Source organism: Fukomys damarensis, unplaced genomic scaffold (assembly GCF_012274545.1).
Source record: "Fukomys damarensis isolate Sample0158 unplaced genomic scaffold, DMR_v1.0_HiC HiC_scaffold_39, whole genome shotgun sequence".
Lineage (NCBI taxonomy): Eukaryota > Metazoa > Chordata > Mammalia > Rodentia > Bathyergidae > Fukomys > Fukomys damarensis.
In genome coordinates this window covers 25,207,660-25,231,195 of record NW_022900951.1, presented here as the reverse complement: position 1 = coordinate 25,231,195, position 23,536 = coordinate 25,207,660, and the positions used below count along the sequence as shown (strand labels likewise).

The window sequence follows — 23,536 nt, the reverse complement described above, 5'->3', positions numbered from 1 at the left end:
TGGTTAAGATGGCATTGGTCATCGTGGTACCCCACTTTCTGTCTCTCTTCGTTCCGCTTTTTAGTATTTTTCCCTCTCAGGCCTGCATCATACACTGAGTAGGAGACTAGACACTGCTGACATAGCATTTCCAGTAATATTTCAGTGGTCCCCATTAGTAGCTGAGAGGTAATCGTGTCTTGATATGTTAAATTATAAAATCTGATACTAAAATATTTATGGGACTTCATAAGTTTGGCAAAGAAAGAAATTGTGTAGCACGAAATTTTGAAATGAACTACTTTATTTTGAGAAATTCTGTATGTGTCAGTGGCAGCAAATGTAGACATGAATGCTTATGAGGTGTGTCAACAAATATGGTGAATATTTAAATTTAGTAAAACTCACATTGCTGCTAATTGCTCAGAAAATTCTCACCCCAAAATTTCCTTGTTCCAAACAGTTATCCCATAGTTCTTGCAACTTTCTGAAGCAGTTTTGGAAGTTTTCTTTGGTGAGGGCCTTTAGTTGCACTATCATGGCTAATTTCACATACTGAATCAATTCAAAATGTTGACCTTTCATTGTCATTTTGACTTTGAGGAGGAGCCAGAAGTCCCATGGTGGGAGATATCACAAGAAAGGTGGATGAGGACACATTCTACTGTTTTGATGAGCCTACCTTTATTTGGGTGGCACTTGGCAGCAGCATTCACTATATTTTTTATCACACCTCATAACGACACACAGGAAAGAGGACTTCCAGAACTGCTTCAGAAAGTAGCAAGAGTGAACTGTGTTCAAAGACAAGACTGAGGGTTTGAGGGGGTTTAATAACAACGGCAGTGTGCCTTTTAACATTCGCCATATATTTCGATGACACCTTGTACACTAGGGCAACTAAACACATTTATTCTTTCTGTCTTTTTCAGCTTTTTTTGTTTCTAATTTTGAGACAGTTTTCTTCTAAGTCCCTAAATAATACATCCTGGGATTGACCTTGTAATTCTCCTGCTTTAGCCTCCCAGAGTCCTAAGATCACTGGTGTACAACACCAAATTTGGTCCATTTATTCTCTATATTATCTTCTGGGTAATAAAAAATAGCCTGTGAACGAATTTAATTTACTATATTTACTTAAAAGTATTATTTTGTTTTTTAAAGTTACATGAGAAAAGAAATAAATAAAGAGAGAGAAGGAAGGAAGGAAAGAAAAGAAAGAACAGAAGGAAGGAAAGAAGGGAGGAGAGACGTTAGGAAACAAGATAATTTTTTTCAGATGAAGAAGATATGGAGAAAGGAGAGGTAAGGAACAGATAGGTAACAGGATCCAAAATGACCAAAATCTGTTATATGCATGTACAAGTTCCCTGAAACAAACATTACTATTATGTATTCCAAACATACACTAAGTTTTAAAAAAAGGAATTATTTGGAAAACTAAAGTGATTCCATCATTTCTATCTGTTTAGTTCCAATCCCCAAAATATACCCTAAAACTCATAAAGATAGACAGCTCAACAAATATCATTTTGTGTGGGATTTCAAAATGTGAAATCTTCCTAATGATCTGGTACATTGCACAAGGAAAATAACTGGCAGAAAGTAGGAAGGGTAGGGGAAAGGAAATAAGGGAAAAGAAAAAATATGAGAAAATGTAAAAACTGTTTAGTTCCAATCCCCAAAATATACCCTAAAACTCATAAAGATAGACAGCTCAACAAATATCATTTTGTGTGGGATTTCAAAATGTGAAATCTTCCTAATGATCTGGTACATTGCACAAGGAAAATAACTGGCAGAAAGTAGGAAGGGTAGGGGAAAGGAAATAAGGGAAAAGAAAAAATATGAGAAAATGTAAAAATGGAAATAAAGAGTTTGTGTATGTGACGTGTGAAGGTACAGGATCCCGTTAATGAATGTAACTGTATTGTAGACCTAGATTGTACCAATAAACTCAATTTAAAAAACTGGCAGAAAGTTCAGTGTGTACAATAAAACCCACTAGGTAAATAAATGAATGTGCATATTATATATGCTGTTATGGACAGGCCAAAGGAAAAATAGTACTTTTATTGGCAGGGTATTTGGAGTTTACTGTTAAGTGGTATGAAAGGTTGCAGTATGAAATGTTTGCATTCACCATAGTAGTGTACTTAGCAATAGAGTCATAATATCTGCTCTAGGTCTCACTGGGCTGTCACTACTTCAAAAATCCACAGTGGCCTAAAAGCAGAGTTCATGGCCATCCATGTAGGCCACTGTCCGGAGCATCAAGCTATTTGAGTTCTTTTATCTCCCTTCAACTTGGAACAGAAAAATTATTACAGCCATTATCAAGTGCTTAATTATCCAGTGGCTTCCATTCTTATTTACCTCAACTTAGTACAGCCTTTTGTTCATTGAGGTTAATCTTATTTCAATAATTAATTGAGAGCCTATTATGTTTAACGCACTGTTATGGTGTTTAGACTATACCAGTGAAATAAGATCATCCAAATATCTTACTGTTGTTTGTTTTTTAGAAACATAAAGTTTCATGATTAAAAGAGAAGATTTATCCTACCATCTTTGTTATTATATACTTCCAGAGTTATTTAATATATTAACAGATATCATATCAAACTCTGAAGAACCTGGGAAACTTCTTTGGTAATACATTTGTTTCTTCTGCTTACAACTTTCGGATTCTTTTAAAGAAATTTTCGCCAAGCTCATAAAGATAAAAACTTTACTTTAATTGCAAGGAAATGATGATTTGCCACATAAAAGAATTTATTAAATTATACTTATTATTAAACTTCCAAGTTCTTTACTTGTAATAAAATTGCTTCTTTTAAATGGTTTGTTTTGCAAAGGTATTAATATTTTCAGTGTTTTCTTCCCACTGAGCAAAAGTTCCTTAAAATTCATTATAAGTCCTAAGAAAATTATTGGAGATTTGAAAAATGGAAGCACTTTAATAGAGTGCTATTTGAAATTTCACATACTGGTAGTTAGCCTTTCAAATTCCAAAGCATGTTAGCAATATTTTTATACAGGGGACTCAAATTATGAAATGATAAAAAATAAATCAAGACACATAAAATTATAAAATTGTCTTCTGACGATTGTATTAATGCCAACTGACTGGTGATCTTGATGTTCAAAACAGTTTATTTTGACGCTGATACTCTGTTATCAGGAAGAAGACACGAAGCACATGTCAGTTTTACTTCAAGAGAACTTAAATAAGCTGATTGTGACTGTAACTCACACTGGCACAGGAGAAAGCAGAGACCTTCACTTTACGCACATATTTTAAGTGGGGCACATGCTCCGCAACAGCAGTCAGTGCTGACATAGCGGGGTGCTGTAATGCTAGTGAAGGCCCAAGCTATTTAAAAGTTCGAGAATACAGTGAAGGATCCATTTCTTTCCTCGAAACTTATTCTCAGAGTGGCGCTGTTGTCTTAACTATAATGTACATACCCTCTAATGTCAGATACAGAATTTACTGTATGACCGAGATCTTCAGAAAATAAGATTACTCTGAGGAAAAAGGACTTGGGGAATGTATTATTCAGCTTTTTTTTTTCACTATGATGAAATACCTTAAAATAACAAATTAAAGGTGGGATGGGTAGGGGAAGGGTAAAAAGGGAAAAGAAAAAAATGTGAGATAATGAAAAGATGGAAATAAAGTGGTTGTAGATGGGGAGGGGAGGAGGGGGTGAAGGGAGGGCAGGGACAAGGGGAAAAATGAGAATCAAGACCTGTCATGTAGAGGTACAAGATCCCAACAATGAATGTAACTGTACTGTATCCCTAAAATGTACCAATAAACTCAATTAAAGCTGAAAAAAAAAACAAATAACAATTTAAAGGAAGAAGGGTTTATTTTGGTTTATGGAGTGAGAGTCAAATCTGGCTTCAGTCGGGATTTAGAGTTTTCAGACCATGGTCAGGTAACTCTATTGTTTTGGCCTGAGTTAAGGAAGAATATCATGGCAGAATGGCATGATGGAGAAAGCTGCTCACTTTATGGCAATGAGGAAGTAGAAAGACTAAAAGAGCCAGCGAGGAAGGGGCTATGGAAAAGATATAATAGCCAAGGTTATACCTTACTATCCACTCTTTTCAACTTGGCTATTAGGCCCCACCTCCTAATGTAGCCCATTCAGCTATGAACTCCTATAGCCATGAAGTTAGCTGTCTCATGATCCAATCACTTCCTTAAAGCCTGTCATTCATCTTTGGGGGACATTTTAGATTCAAACCATAGCAAAGAAATTCATTCCTTCTTAGCATTTAGTATTTGCACTATTCAATGATAGCACCTTATTTACCCCAGGGCATTTTGTTCAACCAAGAATGCTCCACCAAATACTTGCCCTATTCTGGTAAGGGCTTCAACAGGAAATATATTCTAGGCCATTATTTAGTCTCCTTCATATGAATGTTGTAGTCATAATGCTCTCATCTGTAAGTCAACATACGAACCAGAATGACATCTCATGGTAATACTGATATGATGATTTCTGGCTTCCCTTTCCTACTAGAAATTTCTAAACATCTGATTTGTGTTTTAACAGTCATCTTGATCGCTGGTCAATAATTCCACAGTACACATGATCTTTATTTTCTATTACACCTGTTTGTACCTCCATAGACATGTTTATGCTCATTTCCCATTTATTTATTTTTACCACAAACTATTTTATTCAAGGAACACTGTCTGATTTTAAAATTTAAGAAAAATGATTGATTTTTATTCACTGTGAATATGCTAAAGTAGAGCAGCTTTAATTTGTAATAAACTTGAAATTGCTTACATGATTGAGCTTTGCTGAGCTAAAGAAATCTGCATGGGCCAATTCAATCACTCTGACCAGAAATGATGAAAAACGAAACAATGAATCATATGTGCTTTTTTTTCCCCCAACTTCTTAGTTCAACATGATTTCAAAATGATAATATCAACATATAAATATAAATCAATGAGAATTTTTTATTCTTTTTTTTCAGTTTTAATTGAGTTTATTGGTACATTTCAGCGATACAGTACAGTTACATTCATTGTTGGGATCATGTACCTCTACATGACAAGTCTTGATTCTCATTTTTTCCCCTTACCCCTGCCCTTCCTTCACCCCCTCCTACCCACCCCATCTAAAACACTTTATTTTCATCTATTCTTTAGCTAACATATAAGATAATTAAGATGTTCATTTTGAACCTGGACTAGAATGTAAAAATAACTTTGAATAATGACAAAGTCTTAGAAATACACAGAGTAATTAACAGCAGGGATTTTATGCTAAGATGCTTTCTTTTTTTGTCCCCATTCAGAGTTGACTTTGGGCCTTTTTCCTTTCGGAATATGCACAAGTTATTTAAAAGATTTTCATACTTTTTTATCTGCATCTCAGACTTAGCAAGACTATCACAAGGGGAAAAAGAAACAATAGCAATCAAAGAAAACATCACCCAGAATTTGCACTAAAAAACCTACAAGGAATGCTATTGCTTCCTCAAGCTAATACTCATACATTTTTTTCTAATTAGTGGAAGGTTATGCTCTGGTTCAGCTTATTTCAAACAAACTCAATTGTTGGAAAAAATCAATAATGCTGAACTGAAAAAAAAAAGTTCTGAGGCAGCAGTGGTGCTGTTTGATGAAAGAATACATAGAATGTCTGTGCTTGCAATGTATTTCATTCATTCATGTATTTGCAGTAATGAGAAAAATCTCTATTTCCGTCCAGAAAAAGAACTTATGCACCAGTTCCATCCTCCTTGGTGCACTATTTGTAGGTGTGCGACATAAAAAAGAAAAATAGAAATTATCTCATCAGTTGCTCTTTCTAATATAAATTGCATTAGAAGACAGCGGCATTGAGTTTGCCCATAATATAACAATGATGATTAAGAAGCTTTTAGTTGTAAAGTTCTAAGTAGACAATATTTACAGTAGTCTTCTGTGACTTCACAAACGTTACAACCCATATGCACACATATATGTAATTTTAAGCTAACATACATGCATTTATAAGTATACTCTATTAATACCTAATATGCAAATACCGAACAAATACAGTATTGCAGTATCGTGTCATGTTATATTATCAGAAATATTGTTATATTGCCTATGAATTATTTATACACAACTTATGTCACTATTTATATAGTGATCTTTTACAATATAGCATTTTCCTACACATTCAGGTGAGGAAAAAGGTTAAGAGAGATTAGTTAATCTGCTTAAGGTCAGAGACCTAGGAAAGAACAGGACTGGAACTGGAATGGAAATCTGAGATTCTCTAAGACATCTAATCTTTTTCTCTGTGCCACAACTACTTTTCTCATCAAATCCCAGGGAAAAGAGGAAATGTGCAGGGAAACTTCGTTTTTTATTAACCTAGACTGAATATTCCTAAGCGAGGTGTGATGACTGAATGTTTGCTATTATTGATCACTAAAGACTAAAACTTTGTTTTTATTAAGATGACTTCTGATTGCAAGGATGAATGAATTTGTATCTTGTTAATTCAAAGAATGATTCTGAATATTCCATTATAGTTTGTTTTATAGAAAACTGTTGCATCAGACTTAACCATTCATAAGACATGAATTAAGGGTTAAGACATATTTAAGGGTTTTTGAGTAATCAGTCTTTTTTTTCATCATCTACCTTTCAGCATAAAAGAGTCAGTAATATCTAACTGACCTTAGCTTTGTTTGTACCATAGTTTGTTCACTAATTCTGCTAGCTAATATAATTCTTGTGAGTCTAAAGGTTAAGTACTTGAGAAGAAATTCAATACTTATTTACCTATAATCTTGTTTCATTTTTGCTAATCATTAAAATTCATGTTCTAGAGCTTTTATTATAATTTGTTAAATGTCAAGTAGAATTTATCATAGGTAGCATTTTGTCTTCTTAGCATGTATATGCTTTTCCTCTTCTTCAAAAAATAACTTATATGGCTTTTGTAGGGAACAGTTTTCTACAAATTTCCTAATAGTGCACAAGGACCAGAACATGAATAATTAAGTTGTTTCATCTATCAGTCACCCTAGGCAAAATAAAATGATCCCAGAAGGATAAAATTCAGTACTATGAAATGACTGAAGTACAACAGCATTATCCTAATTAAAAAGTTTATGAGGTCAGCAAAAAGACACGGAGCTTTCTCATTGAATCTAAGATTGCAGACTCACGCAATGATGTGCAGCAAGAGTCATTTCTAGATAACCTCTCTCTTGTAAGATTCATAAGCCAAACCCTGGATCTCTGTTTTATTTTTGTAAAAGCGCGGGGGGAAAAGCTGTTGATTTAAACCTACCAGTTTTTGCTTAAGATGAAGTGGATAATAGCATGTGGTTCTGTAGAGCACCTACTGCACTGTCAGTGATAGTTGGATTTGTCCTTCACTTTCAAATTAAAATTTTAAGATTGTTGTTCACATAAACATATCTAAAAATATCCCTTATGGAAATCCAAAGATGATATAATTGCAAAATTACACATAACTAGGGCTAATTCCTAGTATTTTCTGTTTCTTTAAACTATTTCTAAATATTTATTTTCCCCCAGGAAACAATTGGAACTACTCAGGATCTAGGATTATTCATCACCCCAGACAACAAAATCCTAGGTGATATTAATGGACAAGTCATAAGTGAAGAAGAACATGAAAATGAAAATAATATTCTGTTGAGGAATTAGATTTACCTCCCACCTTGGGAAACATTGCAGGTGTCAGAGTAGTGGTTTTGAACCTGAGAGAGAAAAAGTAAAAAACTTTTGCATTGTGTTCTGAGTTTAACTTCAGAATAAATGCATGCTTTTGTATGGCATGAAAAGATATGCAAAATATCGATTTAGAGCGTGCAACCTTGGAGTAATTTGGAAGACAGATGGAAGGAGGAAAAGAGCTGAGAAGGGAAACTAGTTAAGACACACATTGTAGTCACAGCAGAAGGTAACATGTTAGCAAAGGAAATAGAGCAGTGTAAACTGAGAATAATTTATAGAATAGAGACACCAGAGAAGAGAAAAGAAAAGACTTGAGGATGACAACATTTCAGGCCCGAGTAACTAGGAGAATGATAGAGATTGAAATAAGATCATAAGGGAAGGACTTCAACTTTGGGAGAAAGATAACAAGTTTGGTTTTATAAAGTTGGATTGGAGGGTTCATTGAGATTTCCAGTTGGATATTGCTATTAGGATGTGAGGGATAGGCTGGGGTTTTAGCTCAGTGGTTCTGACGCCTGCCTTGCAAGCACAAGGGCCCGAGTTTGATCCCTGGTACAAAAAAAAAATAAAAAAAAAAAGGATGTTAGGGATGAAGTAAATTCCTGCCCAGGTTTTGGTCATAAAATTTGACTTGCAACTTTTAAAAGATGAAAGCCAATATTCAGAAGTTCTGTCAAATCTCAAAAAGAAAGTATTTACTTTATCACCTTGTACTTTTGATTTGTCCTGGGAAATGGGGCAGGGAGCATGATCCAACCGATGGTGATTCAAACTGACTAAAAATATTTTGCTAAAGAATTAATATTTACAATTGGCTAAGAGAAAAAAATACTCCAAAATTATAACATGTTATTTCTTTTTTTAAATTACTTTTATGGGTATATTTTAGGTATACAATATAATGACATTCATCATTGGAAATTAGCACCTTTACATAATCCATCTTGGTTCTTAGTTTTTCCCCATTCCTCTGTCCTCCATTCAACCCCTCCATCCCTTGTTATCTAGAAAGACTTTGTTTCCATTGTTTTTCATTTTCTCGTATTAGTTCCATCCCCCTCTTTCTGTAAATAAGGACTAAAAGGGAAAAGAAAGAGGGGAACATGTTATTATTTCAACCAACGGATGTGAGAACAGTTGATACTTTATGTAGACATGGCCAAAGAGTTATGAATGGATGATTTAAAAGCAAATGCTTGTGTTATTTTAACAATTAAATATTCATATAAATTCAATCTGTATTTTATTACTACTTGTGAGTGATTACATTACAAGAAGTATGAGGTGTTACACAAGTATTTCCGTGTAAGTTCTGGACAAAAACAAAATAAATTTAAATGCTTCTTCTAGTAGAATCAATTACAAAACTGTCATACCCAACAGGGGCTATATTTAATTTAAAAAATACTGAAGAAACAATGTGTGTGGAAAGTTTTTGTTTTTCTAAAAATCATAATTATGATTCACAAAGTTCTGAACATTTTCAGTTATAGATGACAACAAAATTGAGATAAATTTCAGCACCCTGAATATATGGCCTATCATCATCATTTGGCTAGAACGAATAACATTGCCTAACTAGTAATCCGTTTAGAAGAGACAGTGTAATATACAAGATGTAAATGGATCCACATGGAAATATGGATCTACATAATGGATTGAGACAGGCACTTTACTATGTGCCTGTCAGCACAGTTATGAACCTTTCAGAAATAGCCTTCTCTGGTCTATGAAATAGGGAAATACCACTTAATTGGATTTCTCTCCTACGTGAGTGTGAAGTGAGTTAATAGGAGAACTACATCAATGTTCAGTTTGGTGGTTAGAATTCTTTATACAAGAGGAAACAACAACACCAGATATTTTTATTTTTTGGTACCGTGGATCCAACTCAGACCCTTACGCTGAGGAGTCAGGCTACAGAACCACTGAGCCAAACCCCCGGCTTGGCGGTTCTAATTTCTATTAGACCGTCTGTCTTTTTCTGTGATCAATTAAAAACATCCCTAAAGTAAACACAGTCGTACTTGGTTTCATAAATCCTTCCCAGGATTCTGGGAAAGAAGGACATGGTTATTGTCCGTCACCCGATGCGGAGTTCATGAATGAAAGCAAAATTTTGCCCACCGCTTCTGTTTGCAACCAGAATTATTAATGAAATGAGATATTACTATACTTACATGGTATCTCCTGTAGTAGTCACCGAAGGAAATTTTTGCCAGGGCTCCCGACTTGGGATGAAGAATTTGCTTTCCACTTCTGGCAGATAAAACGAAACAATTTTCCAAGTGACTCCTGTTCAAATTGCTATGATCCTTTGTATTGGGAGCTAGGTCTAAAGGGAAGTATTTATGGTCCTGAAGTGATACAGATCTACAAAAAATGACTTGTAGGGCAATGCTGTCTGCTAAGGTTGAATATTTTAGAATTATTACAGGCTTTGCTGATGGCTTTAATCAGGCATCAGGGGGATTTCCTGTGCTCCACTGAACTCTGCAGAATCTGCTGCTGAGGTTAGGTTACTAGTTTTGGGTCAGTGAATCTATTTAATATAGATGAAAATCTTGTCTTGGAAGTTGAGCTTGGGATGGGAGGAAGGAAAACTTTTTTTTTTCTGTGTGACCTGGAATTAATTCCCAAAGCAGCCTGGAAGAAAGAGAAACTTTAACAAATGATGAAGGGATCAGGGGGCTTGTCAGGAAGTAGGATGAAAATAAACAGAAAATGGATAATATTCACTTTGAAATTTAAATATCTTAGTTTCTATGATCTTAAAGATAGCATTCTGGAGGGTGTCTCTGTATGATGTTAGAAGAGAAGTTATAAAAATCTCCTAAGCTATGAAATAGCCTTCACAGGAGGAAGGATTTTGTAGCTGAAATTCTCCAACCATTTGCCATATAATGCATATTATATATTTTTAATTGACAAAAGTATAACTGAGTTTAAGATCACTATGTCCAGAAAAGAGATTCTCTATTAGATAAACTACTATATGCTAGTTGTAGCTAAGTTGCTAATTAAATCAATTCTTATAAAAATTGAATATTGGATTTTTTAATGTCTAAACATGTTTCTGATACGCTTCATGTTTCTGAATCATGGGAAAAGCATATTTTGTCATAACCTTTTCAAAAGTGCATTTCTAAGCATTTTCAAATAAGGTGGATATTTAAAAATTTCCTCTGAAACTCTTATGGCTTTGCTTTATCAAGTAGGTCAGAGACCCTCTTATAGGATAGAAATTCTACACAGAGGTCAGTACGATGAAATTGGTTCCTGTCAATGTTTCACCTGGAGAAGGACAAGATTTAGTGCAGTGTGTCCTGTGACCTACACTATGATTCTCCCATAGATCCATTTTCTGAAATTTTTCTATAGTAAATTTTTCCTTTGGAATCTGTTGCCTTCTTCTGAAGACACCTTCTTCTACAGCAAAAGTCTACAAAGTATTTTGACAATGCACCATTATCCATAAAACAAATGCAAATACATATCTACAGAATATGTGTGTGTACCCCCTCCCAGAATAAGGAGATAGATCTTTGCAAAAGGGAAAAAGATACAGGAAATAGGAGTTGGGAAAGGGATAAGAAAAAATTAAAATGTGTTTGTACGTGTACCAACTGCCCATGAGGGATGTAATCATTATGTCCTGCAAACATGTACCAAGAAAAACAAAATATTTATAAAAAATAAGGTATAGCCATGAGCTATTGTACCAAAATGTTGCAAATACCGTAAAATATATACTGAATGGGAATTTAAACAGCTAAAGATGAAATAAGTATTAATGTAAAGGGTTTTAATTTTATGCTCTTCAATTAAAATACAAAAGTATTTTGTGACCAAAATCAAATGCGTCAGATATGATCAGATTAAGGAGATTTTGTGACCGAAGAGACTGTACTAGAGCTTGGAGCAATGACATTTATTCTATTTTCTTGATGCTTATCTACCCTCATTTTATAAATACTATGCGTATGAAGCTTCTTACAGGAATCTTTAAGACACTCACCTATTTTTAAACTACTGATTCAACTTCATGACACTTAATTTAATTAAAAATAGATAATGTAATAATCAGTCTACTTCATGGTTTCATACTTATTGCAATTAGTCACTGACAGCATGTTGATTGAAGAGACCTCAGTCACCCCCTCTGTGGGGTTGTACTCTTTGTCTCAGAAACATTTTTGAGCTCATGTGTGATATATAAGTAGTTAGAATACAAAACCAATGAGTATGGTAGGGTCCTATTCTATTTAAAATACCCATAAATCTTAAATTCCTATTTAATATAAAAATATAGTTACAAAATACTAATGATTTCTTCCCACATCCTAGTGAGTTATTTTGAGTAGCTGTGAAGATGTACTCGCTCCAATTTAGAAGCCAATTTTTGTGTAGAGAGTCATTGTACTCATAGATTTCCTTTGTCCTTGTGATCTACTGATCATCATGGGTTTGAGGTTGGATAGAAGAAATAAAAGATAGGTAGAAAGGAGTTAAGAAAATCATAACTATGAATTGTACTTTTGAGAAGACAGCAACTTCTAGGACCCAGCCAAAGCTACCCAAGGTGATATATGTCGTGATACCTTTGGTTAAATTCAAGCCCCTTCACTAAAAGACCTTTCATACCCAAACTTCTTCAGGCGTATTGAAAGGCCATAATTTGCCTTCATCCTAAGACAAAGGAGCATTCTTTGCGAATGCAAATAATGTTTATCTGTTCCAAAGAGGGAAAAATGCCCATACCTGTAAAATTACCTTTTGAGGGGGGTAAGCAATGTTTACCTGGACTTTCCACCCCTTCAAGTATAAATTTTCCCAGTTACAAATTTTAATGTGTCTTATTTCTGAGTGCCCATACTTTACCTGCAAGTGTGTCCTAAATTTCTGCCTAATGTCTCTCACTGACATGAAAAATCTTTTTCTACAACAAAAGTCAGCAAATCTGCTCTGAAAGGGTAGGATAAGTAAGATCCTTTTTCCAGCTTCAGGAAACGCACAGCCCCACTCAGGTAACAGTTTCATGGGTTTTGTGGCTTGATTGCCACATATATGACAGTTTAACCTCTCAGTCAAAATTTATAGCCCTACGCTGTCTGCTATGTCTTTGTGTTCTAAACCACTTGGGTTTTTTGTTGTTTTGTTTCAAGAACACATGTAGTCTGAGGCCCATCTGTTTGCTGTCTGTTTCTAAGAACTACTTTTCCATTAGGGGTCTATATGTAAACAACAGTGCTTTGAACAGTTGTTCACAGAAAAAAATTGCCGAGACAATGAAAGCATCTTGGTGGAACTACAAATCAGATTGCTGATTTTGTTCTTAGGCTCTAGGGGACAAAGATCTCAGTCTTATTGCCCCTCATCTACCTTAGGTCTGCAAGAGATTGAGATGGCAGCAGCTGTGTAGCCTCCTGAAATGTCGATGCTTATTGTCACTCTAGACTGAATAAATTAAGAACATTGATTAAAGAAATCCATGAGTGGGGAAGGGAGATGTTTCTGATATATTGAAATCAGTCCCTTTGAGGGGAAGCCAAATCTTGCACAAACGTGTTCTGCTCAGTAGACTCACAGTTTCCTAAAATAGCCATATTCTGATCCCCAGAATCCATGCATGTGTTGTCTTCCATGGCAAGGGACAATTGAGGCAGCAGAGGGAACTCAGATAGAGGATCCATGACTTTGAAATAGGGAGACTACCCTGGATTATCTGGATGATTATGATACAGAGATCATTACAAGAAAAAAAAAAGAGAAGAATCAGCTTCAGGAAGATGCACAATGAAAGAGACTCAACAAGCCATTGTTGGCTTTGAAGTTGGAGGAAAGGGGCATGGGGCATGCAATGTTGGCAGCCTACAGTATCTGGAAAACGGCAGGAAACAAATTATCTACTAAAGACTTCAGAAAGGAGCACAGTTCTACTGACAATTTGATTTTAGCCCAGGGAGTTGTGTTTCAGAATTTTGATATTCAGAACTACAGCATAATATATTAGAATTAGCTTAAATCTTAATGTTTGTGATAATTTGTTGCAACTGTAATAGAAAATGAATAGAGATGACTTACGGAAAGTATTCACTTTAGAAGAATGATTCAGATTTAATGAATGTGGAGCAAAAAGAGAAAGCAAAGATGCAACCCAGAGGAGGCTCCTTCTGAAAAGTTCCAGATAGGTGCTTACCGCTGAGAACCTCAGGGGAGGAAAGGTCACTTTTCTCAGGGATGCCTCTTTGAACATCATAATTTTCTCTATCATAACTTCCTGCCTTTGATGGTGATGAAACCAAGGAAGACAGAAAATAGAAAAGAAGAATAGTTTGCTCTTTTCAGGTTGAAACCATTCTGATTTTGAGAAGACTGAACATAATTCGAAGGTAAACATTCTTAACTGGTTAAGTCACTAATGAAATGCTTTATCAAGGAAACTGTGCATCTTTAGAAAAAACTTGAACACTTAACTATATTAGGATGTGGATTTTCAGAAGCCATCTGCTGCAGACACTAACTCATTTTTTCTCTTCTTTCCTGAAAAACTGCAAGACAACTTGTTGACATGTTGAAGAGCTGCAGCAAGTTTAGCAGCTCTTTTTTTTTTTTTTTTTTTTTTTTTTTTTTTAAACCGGGGATTGAACTCAGGTCCTTGCTCTTGCAAGGCAGGCCACTGATCCGCTGAGCTAAATCCCCAGACCCAGCGGCTCATTTTTATTGTTCTCTGACCTAGTGTCTGGTCATGATTGGTGACTGCTGTGACATTATAGTTTAACCAGAGGCAGCTCTGACCCTTGAGTACACCTGATTAAGTGTGAATGCATGTGTACGCAACACATATCTATGTTAAAGATTATCTCACTTCTGCTTACCCTGTGTTTAGATGATAATGCATCTATAACTATCTGAAGATACTAAGTTCTTTTCTCAAGTAGAAAAATGTGTAAGATTCTCCATTCTCCAATTAACAGCACTATTTTCTTTCTTCCTGATCTTATTTCTTCTCCAATTAAGAGAAAGAAATACAGAATAAAAAGTTATTTAGACTATTTTATTTCTATTCAAATATTTCAAATGATATTGCAGGCAGTGGTCCTGAAATGACCTTGAAGGCCTAACCTTCTAGTGGACAAACCTCTTTCAGCTTGTGCACAAGGGAAATTTGAATCCGTCTGGTGCTCATTGAGATGATTTTGCTAAATATATGTTGTAGAATTTTATCACCTTTTAACCGAATAGCTATAGTGAACTATTATACCGATGTAAACTGACTTGCTATTTAACAAAAATAAATTCCTAGTATATACAAATATTGATGCTTCTGCTTAGGGAAATAATCCAGGATAGAAATAATACAATGGCTTCTTAATTCTCACTTGGCATAAGGTGTTATATATAAGATACTACTAACTTTGAGAAAGGATTGTCAGACTTTAATATGCATGAATGGATTTGCTTAAAAAGAGCATATGCCATGAAGGTATAATTGTGTTTTGTGATGTCCCAGTGGGATCCTATCCTATTTCACAGAGAGATTTTTAATTATATTTAATAGGATTTTATTTCTATTAAGTAAAGCTGTAGATTAATTGTGGAAAGTCAGTGGGAATCATCTACAATAAAAAATGACTATGAGTAGTCAAATGCAAGGTTCTGAATGTCAGAAGACTGAGGGAATGAATCTAAATCTTAAACAGAACTTCAATCAACCCATGTGATTGGTAGAAATGTCTGGAACTACTTTTCAGCTACTCTTTATTCAATAAACATATATTAAGCATTTACTTGAGCTAGGAATTGAGCCAGAAGCTCAGAAGCCAAAAAAAGTAAGAAATAATCTTTATTTTTAAAGAATTTGCATTGAGGAAAGAGATTTTAAAAATTCCAAGAAAATAAAGAATTGTCATGTAGTGGTATAAGTGCTATAGAAGAGGCTTTCTCAATGTACTGAGAAAGGTCAGAGGGAATGTAATTCATTCTTCCAAGTGACAGAATTATTTTTTAAAAAGTTAGCTTTGCAGTTTGCCTCCTCTTTTCTTTCCTTCCCTTGCTTTCTCTTTCTTTTCTGCTTTCCTTGGCCACTTCATTCCTGAAAAGAGTCCCATGAAGCTACATATAAAACAAGAAATTGGAAAGATGCAACTAAAAAAGAGAATTACAGGCCAATCTCCTTAATGAATATAGATGCAAAAATCCTTAATAAGATACTAGCAGAAAGAATACAGAGGATCATGAAGAAGATCATACATCCTGACCAAGTTGGATTTATTCCAGGGATGCAAGGATTGTTCAACATATGTAAATCAATAAATGTAATACACTATGTTAACAGAGTCAAGGACAAAAAACATATGATCCTCTCAATAGATGCAGAAAAAACATTTGATAAAATTCAACACCCATTCATGATAAAAACACCACAAAAAATGGAATAGATGGTCTATATCTCAACTTAATAAAGGCTATCTATGAAAAACCAACAGACAACATCATATTAAATGGCCAAAAACTGAAAACCTTCACGTTAAAAATCAGGAACAAGACAAGGATGCCCACTATCACCACTCCTCTTTGATATAGTTCTGGAAACATTAGCCACAGCAATTAAACAAAAGAAAGAAATTAAAGCAGCAAAGGTAGGAAAGGAAGAAGTTAAACTGTCATGATGATACTCTGATGATGATACTCTACTTTGAAGACCCAAAAAAACTCTACCAAAAGTCTTCTAAACTTAATTGACACTTTGAGCAGACTACCTGCATACAAGGTGAACATCCAAAAATCAATAACCTTCTTGTACACAAATAACAGACTCACTGAGAGAGAGATTAGGGAAACAATCCCTTTCAGAACAGCATCCAAAAAAATGAAGTATCTAGGAATCACTCTAACAAAAGCAAAAGACCTCTACACTGAAAACTACAAGACTCTGAAAAAAGAAATCGAAGTGAATATAGGAAAATGGAAAGTTATACGTTGCTTCTTGGTAGGAAGAATCAACATAGTGAAAATGGCCATACTGCCAAAACTGCTATACAGATTCAATGCAATTTCAATTAAAATTATAACACTATATTTCACAGAACTAGAAAAATATCCAAAAATTCATTTGGAACCATTAGAGACCTAGAATAGCAAAAGCCATCCTAGGCAACAGAGATATGGTAGCAAGTATGAAAATTCCCAATTTGAAACTATACTACAAAGCCACTGTAATAAAAACAGCATGGTACTGGCAAAGAAACAGATCTGAGGATCAGTGGAACAGATTGGAAGACACAAAAACAACTCCAGATGTACTCAGCTACCTCGTGTTTGACAAAGGAGATGACCATCCTCAGTGGAGGAAAGATAGCCTCTTTAATAAATGGTGTTGGAAAAACTAGATGTCAGCCTGCCAAAGATTAAAACTGGACCTTTTTCTTTCACCATGCACTAAATTAAAATCCAAGTGGATGAAAAATCTAAATATTAAAACAGAAACACTAAACTTGCAGGAAGATAAGTCAGGCAGAACTGTGGAAGATATTGGCATAGAAAAAGGATTTATGAACAAATCCTCAATAGCACGGGAACTAGCAGAAAGATTCAACAACTGGGATCTCATTTTATTAAAAAGATTCTGCACTGCAAAAGAAACCATCAACAGAACTGAGAGACAACCTATAATGTGGGAAAACATTTTTACCAGCTGCTTTTGAGACAAAGGATTATTCTCTAGAATATATAAATAAATTAAAACAATCAGCCCCCCAAATATAAAAACCCAATTCAAAAATGGGCATCTGAAATGAACAGACATTTCTCAGGCAAAGAAGTAAAAGCAGCAAGTAAATATATGAAAAAATGTTCCACATTACTGGTCATTCGAGAGATGCAGATGAAAGCAACACTGAGATTTCACCTCACCCCACAAAGAATGGCTGCTGTCAAGAAATAAACCAAAACAAATATTGGTGGGTTTGTGTGGAGAAAGGAACCCTTCTCCATTGTTGGTGGGAGTGCAGACTGGTGCAACCACTATGGAAATCAATATGGAGATACCTCAAAGAGCTGGGACTAGAGGTTCCATTGGACCCAGCCATCCCTCTGCTGGGTATCTTTCCAGAAGAATTAAAAGAATCATGCCACAGTGATATAAGCACACCCATGTTTATAGCAGCACAGTTTGTAATAGCTAAAACTTGGAAACAGCCCATTTGCCCATCAGTTGGAAACTGGATAAGGAACATGTGGTTTTTCTATAAAATGGAATACTACTCAGCCATAAAGAATGAGAAAATAGAGTCATTCATAGGAAAATGGATACATATTGAGGATATACTCCTAAGTGAAACAAATAAGTCACACATGTGTAAATACCGAATAGATTCACTGGTGTGAAAAACTATAATAGTACAGAAGATCCTAATGATATAATTGACAATGAGAAATAGGAAGAAAAGGGCTAAAGGTGTAGGGAGAGTGGGAAGGATAGGGGAAAGGGAATAAGGGAAAAGGAAAAAATATGAGAAAATGTAAAAATGGAAATAAAGTGTTTGTAAATAGGGAGGGGAGAAGCCGGTGAAGGGAGGCAGGGACAAGGGGAAAAAATGAGAACCAAGACCTGTCATGTAAAGGTACAAGATCCCAACAATGAATGTAATTGTACTGTATACCTGAAATGTACCAATAAACTCATTTAAAAAATTTAAAAAAAAACAAGAAAAGAAGCTATAATATAAAGGAAAAAGAAAAACAATAATTTTGAGAGTAAAACAGCCTGGGATTTAGTTGGGAAACCTCATACTAGTCATTATAGACAGGCTAGAAATTTGGCTCTGAAAGTTCAGGCAACCAGTGGAAAAATGAAAAGCTGACAGGTGCCACTCTTAAGCCATGATATGAGAAATGCAAGCAGATCATAGTGGAGAAATAAAACTGCTTTTGGCCTGAGATCAGCGGAGAAGACATTCTCCAAAGTGGATTCATAAAGAAGACACATCAGAAAATCAGGATGACATCCTTGACAAGATTTTTCCAGGAGGAGAAACAAGTCATCTGGAACTTTTAGGATAAGAACCAATATATCAATAGGAACAAAGGAGATACACAATTCACTGGGGGAAAGAATTTGAGCTTTTCATTAAAAGTCCATATAATTTTTAGCCGGTGAAGAGGCAGGGACAAGGGGAAAAAATGAGAACCAAGACCTGTCATGTAAAGGTACAAGATCCCAACAATGAATGTAATTGTACTGTATACCTGAAATGTACCAATAAACTCATTTAAAAAATTTAAAAAAAAACAAGAAAAGAAGCTATAATATAAAGGAAAAAGAAAAACAATAATTTTGAGAGTAAAACAGCCTGGGATTTAGTTGGGAAACCTCATACTAGTCATTATAGACAGGCTAGAAATTTGGCTCTGAAAGTTCAGGCAACCAGTGGAAAAATGAAAAGCTGACAGGTGCCACTCTTAAGCCATGATATGAGAAATGCAAGCAGATCATAGTGGAGAAATAAAACTGCTTTTGGCCTGAGATCAGCGGAGAAGACATTCTCCAAAGTGGATTCATAAAGAAGACACATCAGAAAATCAGGATGACATCCTTGACAAGATTTTTCCAGGAGGAGAAACAAGTCATCTGGAACTTTTAGGATAAGAACCAATATATCAATAGGAACAAAGGAGATACACAATTCACTGGGGGAAAGAATTTGAGCTTTTCATTAAAAGTCCATATAATTTTTCTGCTAATTTGTTAGAATTAGGGTTCAGAAGAGGTGGATCAAAGGGAGGTGCCATGAGTTGATGCTTAAGAGAAAGATTAAAGTTATATTTTAATACATTTTTATTTGTTTATAATTAGTACATGTTTGTAATACATACTAATTGCATTCATATTAGGTAATAGGCATATTGCACTTTAATTATTTTTATTCTACTTCCCCACGTTTCCTCTCCCTTCCCTTTCCCCTGATCCCCTTCTAATGTCCCCAAAGTTTCCCTCACCATTTCATACAATCTCTCTTTTACTTTGGTCTTTAAATTATTTCTTTTTAGGGATTATCATATAATAGCTTTCTATTTTTGAGTTGTTTTACTTAGCATTATAGTCTCAAACATCCATGATCTTAAAAATGACTATCCTTTTATCTGGTATATTTTGCATATATATGTCACATTTCTTTTATCTATTTATATGTTAAAGGTCATAAAGGCAGCTTTCATAATTTAGTTATTGTGTGTTATGTTTCTATAAACATGGGTATGCATGCATTACAGTAAGATGATGACTTTAACTCTTTAAATAAGATACCCAAATGATGTTTAGCTGGGGTGAATGAAATTTCTAATGTTTTTCTATTTTAGTTTCTTGAGGAAATCTCCACACTGATTTCCATAGTCGTTGTACAATTTACATTTCCACTGATAATGTAGACGTGTTTCTTTTTCTCCACAACCTTATCATCATTTGTTGTTTCTTGAGTCCTTGAGAGTAAGGTGCTAAAGATGCTGAATATTCTTTTCATGTACTTATTGTCTATTCTTAGTTCTTCTTTTGAGAAATGTCTATCATTTTAACTGCTAAGTTTTTATTGAATCTTTTATTTAGGGGTAATTTTTTTAGTTCTTTATATATACTACATATTAGTCCTCTTTCTAAGGAGAAGCTAGCAAAAATTATTTCCATTCTGTAGGTTGTCTCTTCACTCTATTAGTTATTTCTTTGTCATTCAGAATTTTTTAAATTTGATGTAATCCAATTTGTTTATTCTTCATACTATTTCTTGTGCAACTGGGGTTTTGTTCAGAAAGACCTTGTCTGTGCCTATGTATTCAAGAGTGTTACCTACTTTTATATTCCAGTATATTTAGTTTTTCTGTTTTTATATTTAGGGCTTTTCCATTTCTGTTATATTTTACTACATAATGAGAGATATCTGTCTAGATTCATTCTTCTGAACATGGATAACCATTTTTCCCAACAGCATTCATTGAAGAGGCTATCTTTTCTCCAGTGTAAGTTATTGACCCTTTGTCAAAAATCAGATGGTTGAATGTGCATGGAGTTGTTTCTACATCCTCAATTCTGTTCCATTAGTCTACACATCTATTTTGTACCACAATCATGTAGACATTACCACAGCTTTGTAATACGACTTGAAATTTGGGAATGTAATGCCTCTTGCTTTGTTGATTTTGCTGAGGATTGTTTTGGCTATTTTGTCTCTTCTGAGTCACTATAGATTTTAAGATTGTTTACTCTAGTTATTTGAGCAATGCTATTTTATCTCTTTTATTTCTTTCTCTTCCCTAATTACTCTGGTCAAAATTTTAAGTACAGTATTGGAGAGGATTGGTAAGCATGGACATCCCTGTCTTGTTCCTGATTTTAGAGGAAAATATTTCAGTTTTTTTTCCATTTAATGTGATGTTTACAATAGGTTATCTAGGTTATCATAAATGGCTTTTATCAGGATCTTCTATACCTATATTTTGTCTTGTTGAGTTTTTCTTCATAGATTGATGTTGCATATTGTCAAAGGCATTTTTTTCTAACTATTGTGATGATGATGTGACCTTTATCCTTACTTCTGTTTATAAGTGTATTACATCTATTGATTTACACATGTTGAACACTTCAGGATCACATTTTGATGGGTCTTCTACAATCATAAATGGTGCTTCACCATTGTACCACTAGCAAATTTTGAGATTAAAAAATGAAAAAGTGTAAATCTATAATCAGATAAATTCTTCATCATATTTACCTGGGTACTATTTATCATAACAGTTACAAGTGTCTGTGTGTGGATGTAGGTGACCAGTGAAGGAAAAACAATGAAAATTCATACATTTTTCTTACATGTTACATCTAATGAAGTCTTGTCTTTCCTACACAGTGCTATTCTATCATTGGGTCTTGTTATTTAAGCCTATTTAGGCCCCTTCTCATTCCTTTTTCTTCTAAGTTTAGCAGCCATATTGAACACAGTAAATATCCAATTTTTTAGAAGCATACACTACTAACATTTAGAAGACTAAAGAAAACAAAATTATGTGGCCTTGAGTCAATGGTATATATGTCTGTTTTTTTCATTTATTAGCTAAATAAAGGATTAGGAGGATAGGATTGCTTTCTTTGGCATAAAAGGGATTCATGTCTCACTTCCAGTGTTTCCAGCTTTTATTTTAAGACTTTTAAAGGAAATTTCTTCCCAGATCTTCCCAGACTCCTTCCTCAGTCCTTGACCTCTATACATAAGTTGTAGCTCCAGGAAAATTAAGTCCTGATATCTATCTTAATGTTTCACAAGTATGCTAAGGGCCTGGGGAAGACCGATTTCCCCTCCAGCTCCCAAGTTGAGAATGATACTGGAGTTTCTGTAAGAATGCACGAGCAAGAATATACATGTCGGTAGCAAATGAACTGGGATCAAGGAAAGATCTTTTGATCAATGTATCCATCCTTTAAAGGAGACCTACAAAATTCACAGGAGCTTTCAGGTGACAAGAGTATAAATCCCTGGAATATATAAGTGTAGATCAAAATAAAACACTTAGGATTTTATATTAGGCAAAGAGTAAAATTGAGATTAGAATAAAGCAAGGAGATGGTTCAATGAACTGGGAGAAATCAAGAGATTAGATAGTAGCCTCATCATGACATTGCAGATCTGCAGATGAAATGAGTTAATTGGTTGAAGAGATCCTAAAGGTGTTCCTACATTAATGTGTATCAATAATAATGTGATCACTGGGAAGGCAACACATTTTTTGCTGATGTTCATAACACAGAAACTATGAGCATCAAGTGTATCTATTTCTTGGCCACGAGGAGTACTATTTTCTAGTAAACATGTACTTAGCTATTGTAGTATTTCACGCAAACAAAAAGATCAAACACAAAAAAGCTATGCAAGATATACACTGTGCTAACAAATCAGAAATGTTGTAGGAAGTGGTATTTGTTTTGTAAGAAGGAGAAATAAGTTTTAATTTGACAAAAAGGTTTGGGAAAAGTCAGAAAACCATGGGCTTTTTAAAAGGAAAAAAAATAAAGTTGCTTGGTTATTGGAAGAGCAGAGGAAAATGGGAAGGCACATTGCTTATACCATAAGTAACCCGGAAGGAAAGTTGAGAAAGAAAGGACATGGAAGGCAAGTGCCTAGTGTCCCTGAGGAAAGCTAACTAATATGGTGCAACTGTTCAGTTAGATTTCATCAACACAGCTGTGTATGGTGAGTCCAGTCCCAAAGCCCTTGGGAGGAACCATGCCATTTTGACACATGTGATGGATTCAGCCAAGTGAGGATAGGGCACAAAATTATGACTGCCATTTAGTTAGACCCTAGTGAAGTTTTGATTCTCCCTAAGGAGACATCAGATATATCAGTTCTTCTGAACAGTACTGTCAATATTCCTCCATAACTCAACACAGAAACTGAATTCACAAGGCTTTCCCTATTTGTTTGCAAGTTGACCACACCCCAGCGCTTAACATGCAGAGGGAAAAACAACTCAAGGTCTCATCACTGCCAAGACTTAAACCTTACCAGCTAACTGTGACCCACATTATCCAGCTAGTTTCTTTTTTCCATTTTCAATCTAGAGAGGGGAGAAACCTGGAGAAAGAATGCATGTGCAATATTTAGGGAGTACCGTCCCCAAGTTAAAGAGATTCATACATTCATGTATGCCACCGAGAGGGAACTAATTAATACATGCTGCTGGCTGCATTAGTAGCTGGGGAAAATACTTACATACAGAAATATGAGACATATTATATTTGAGTAGGAGGAATATATTAGAATTTTGGGG

At 34.8% G+C, this 23,536-nt stretch overlaps 1 protein-coding gene across 2 annotated transcripts in view; it reads right to left on the bottom strand.

Annotated features, from left to right (window-relative positions):
* Nucleotides 1-23,536, bottom strand: part of Il1rapl1 (interleukin 1 receptor accessory protein like 1) — a 1,210,730-nt gene that overhangs the window by 194,690 nt on the left and 992,504 nt on the right. The window lies entirely within an intron of this gene.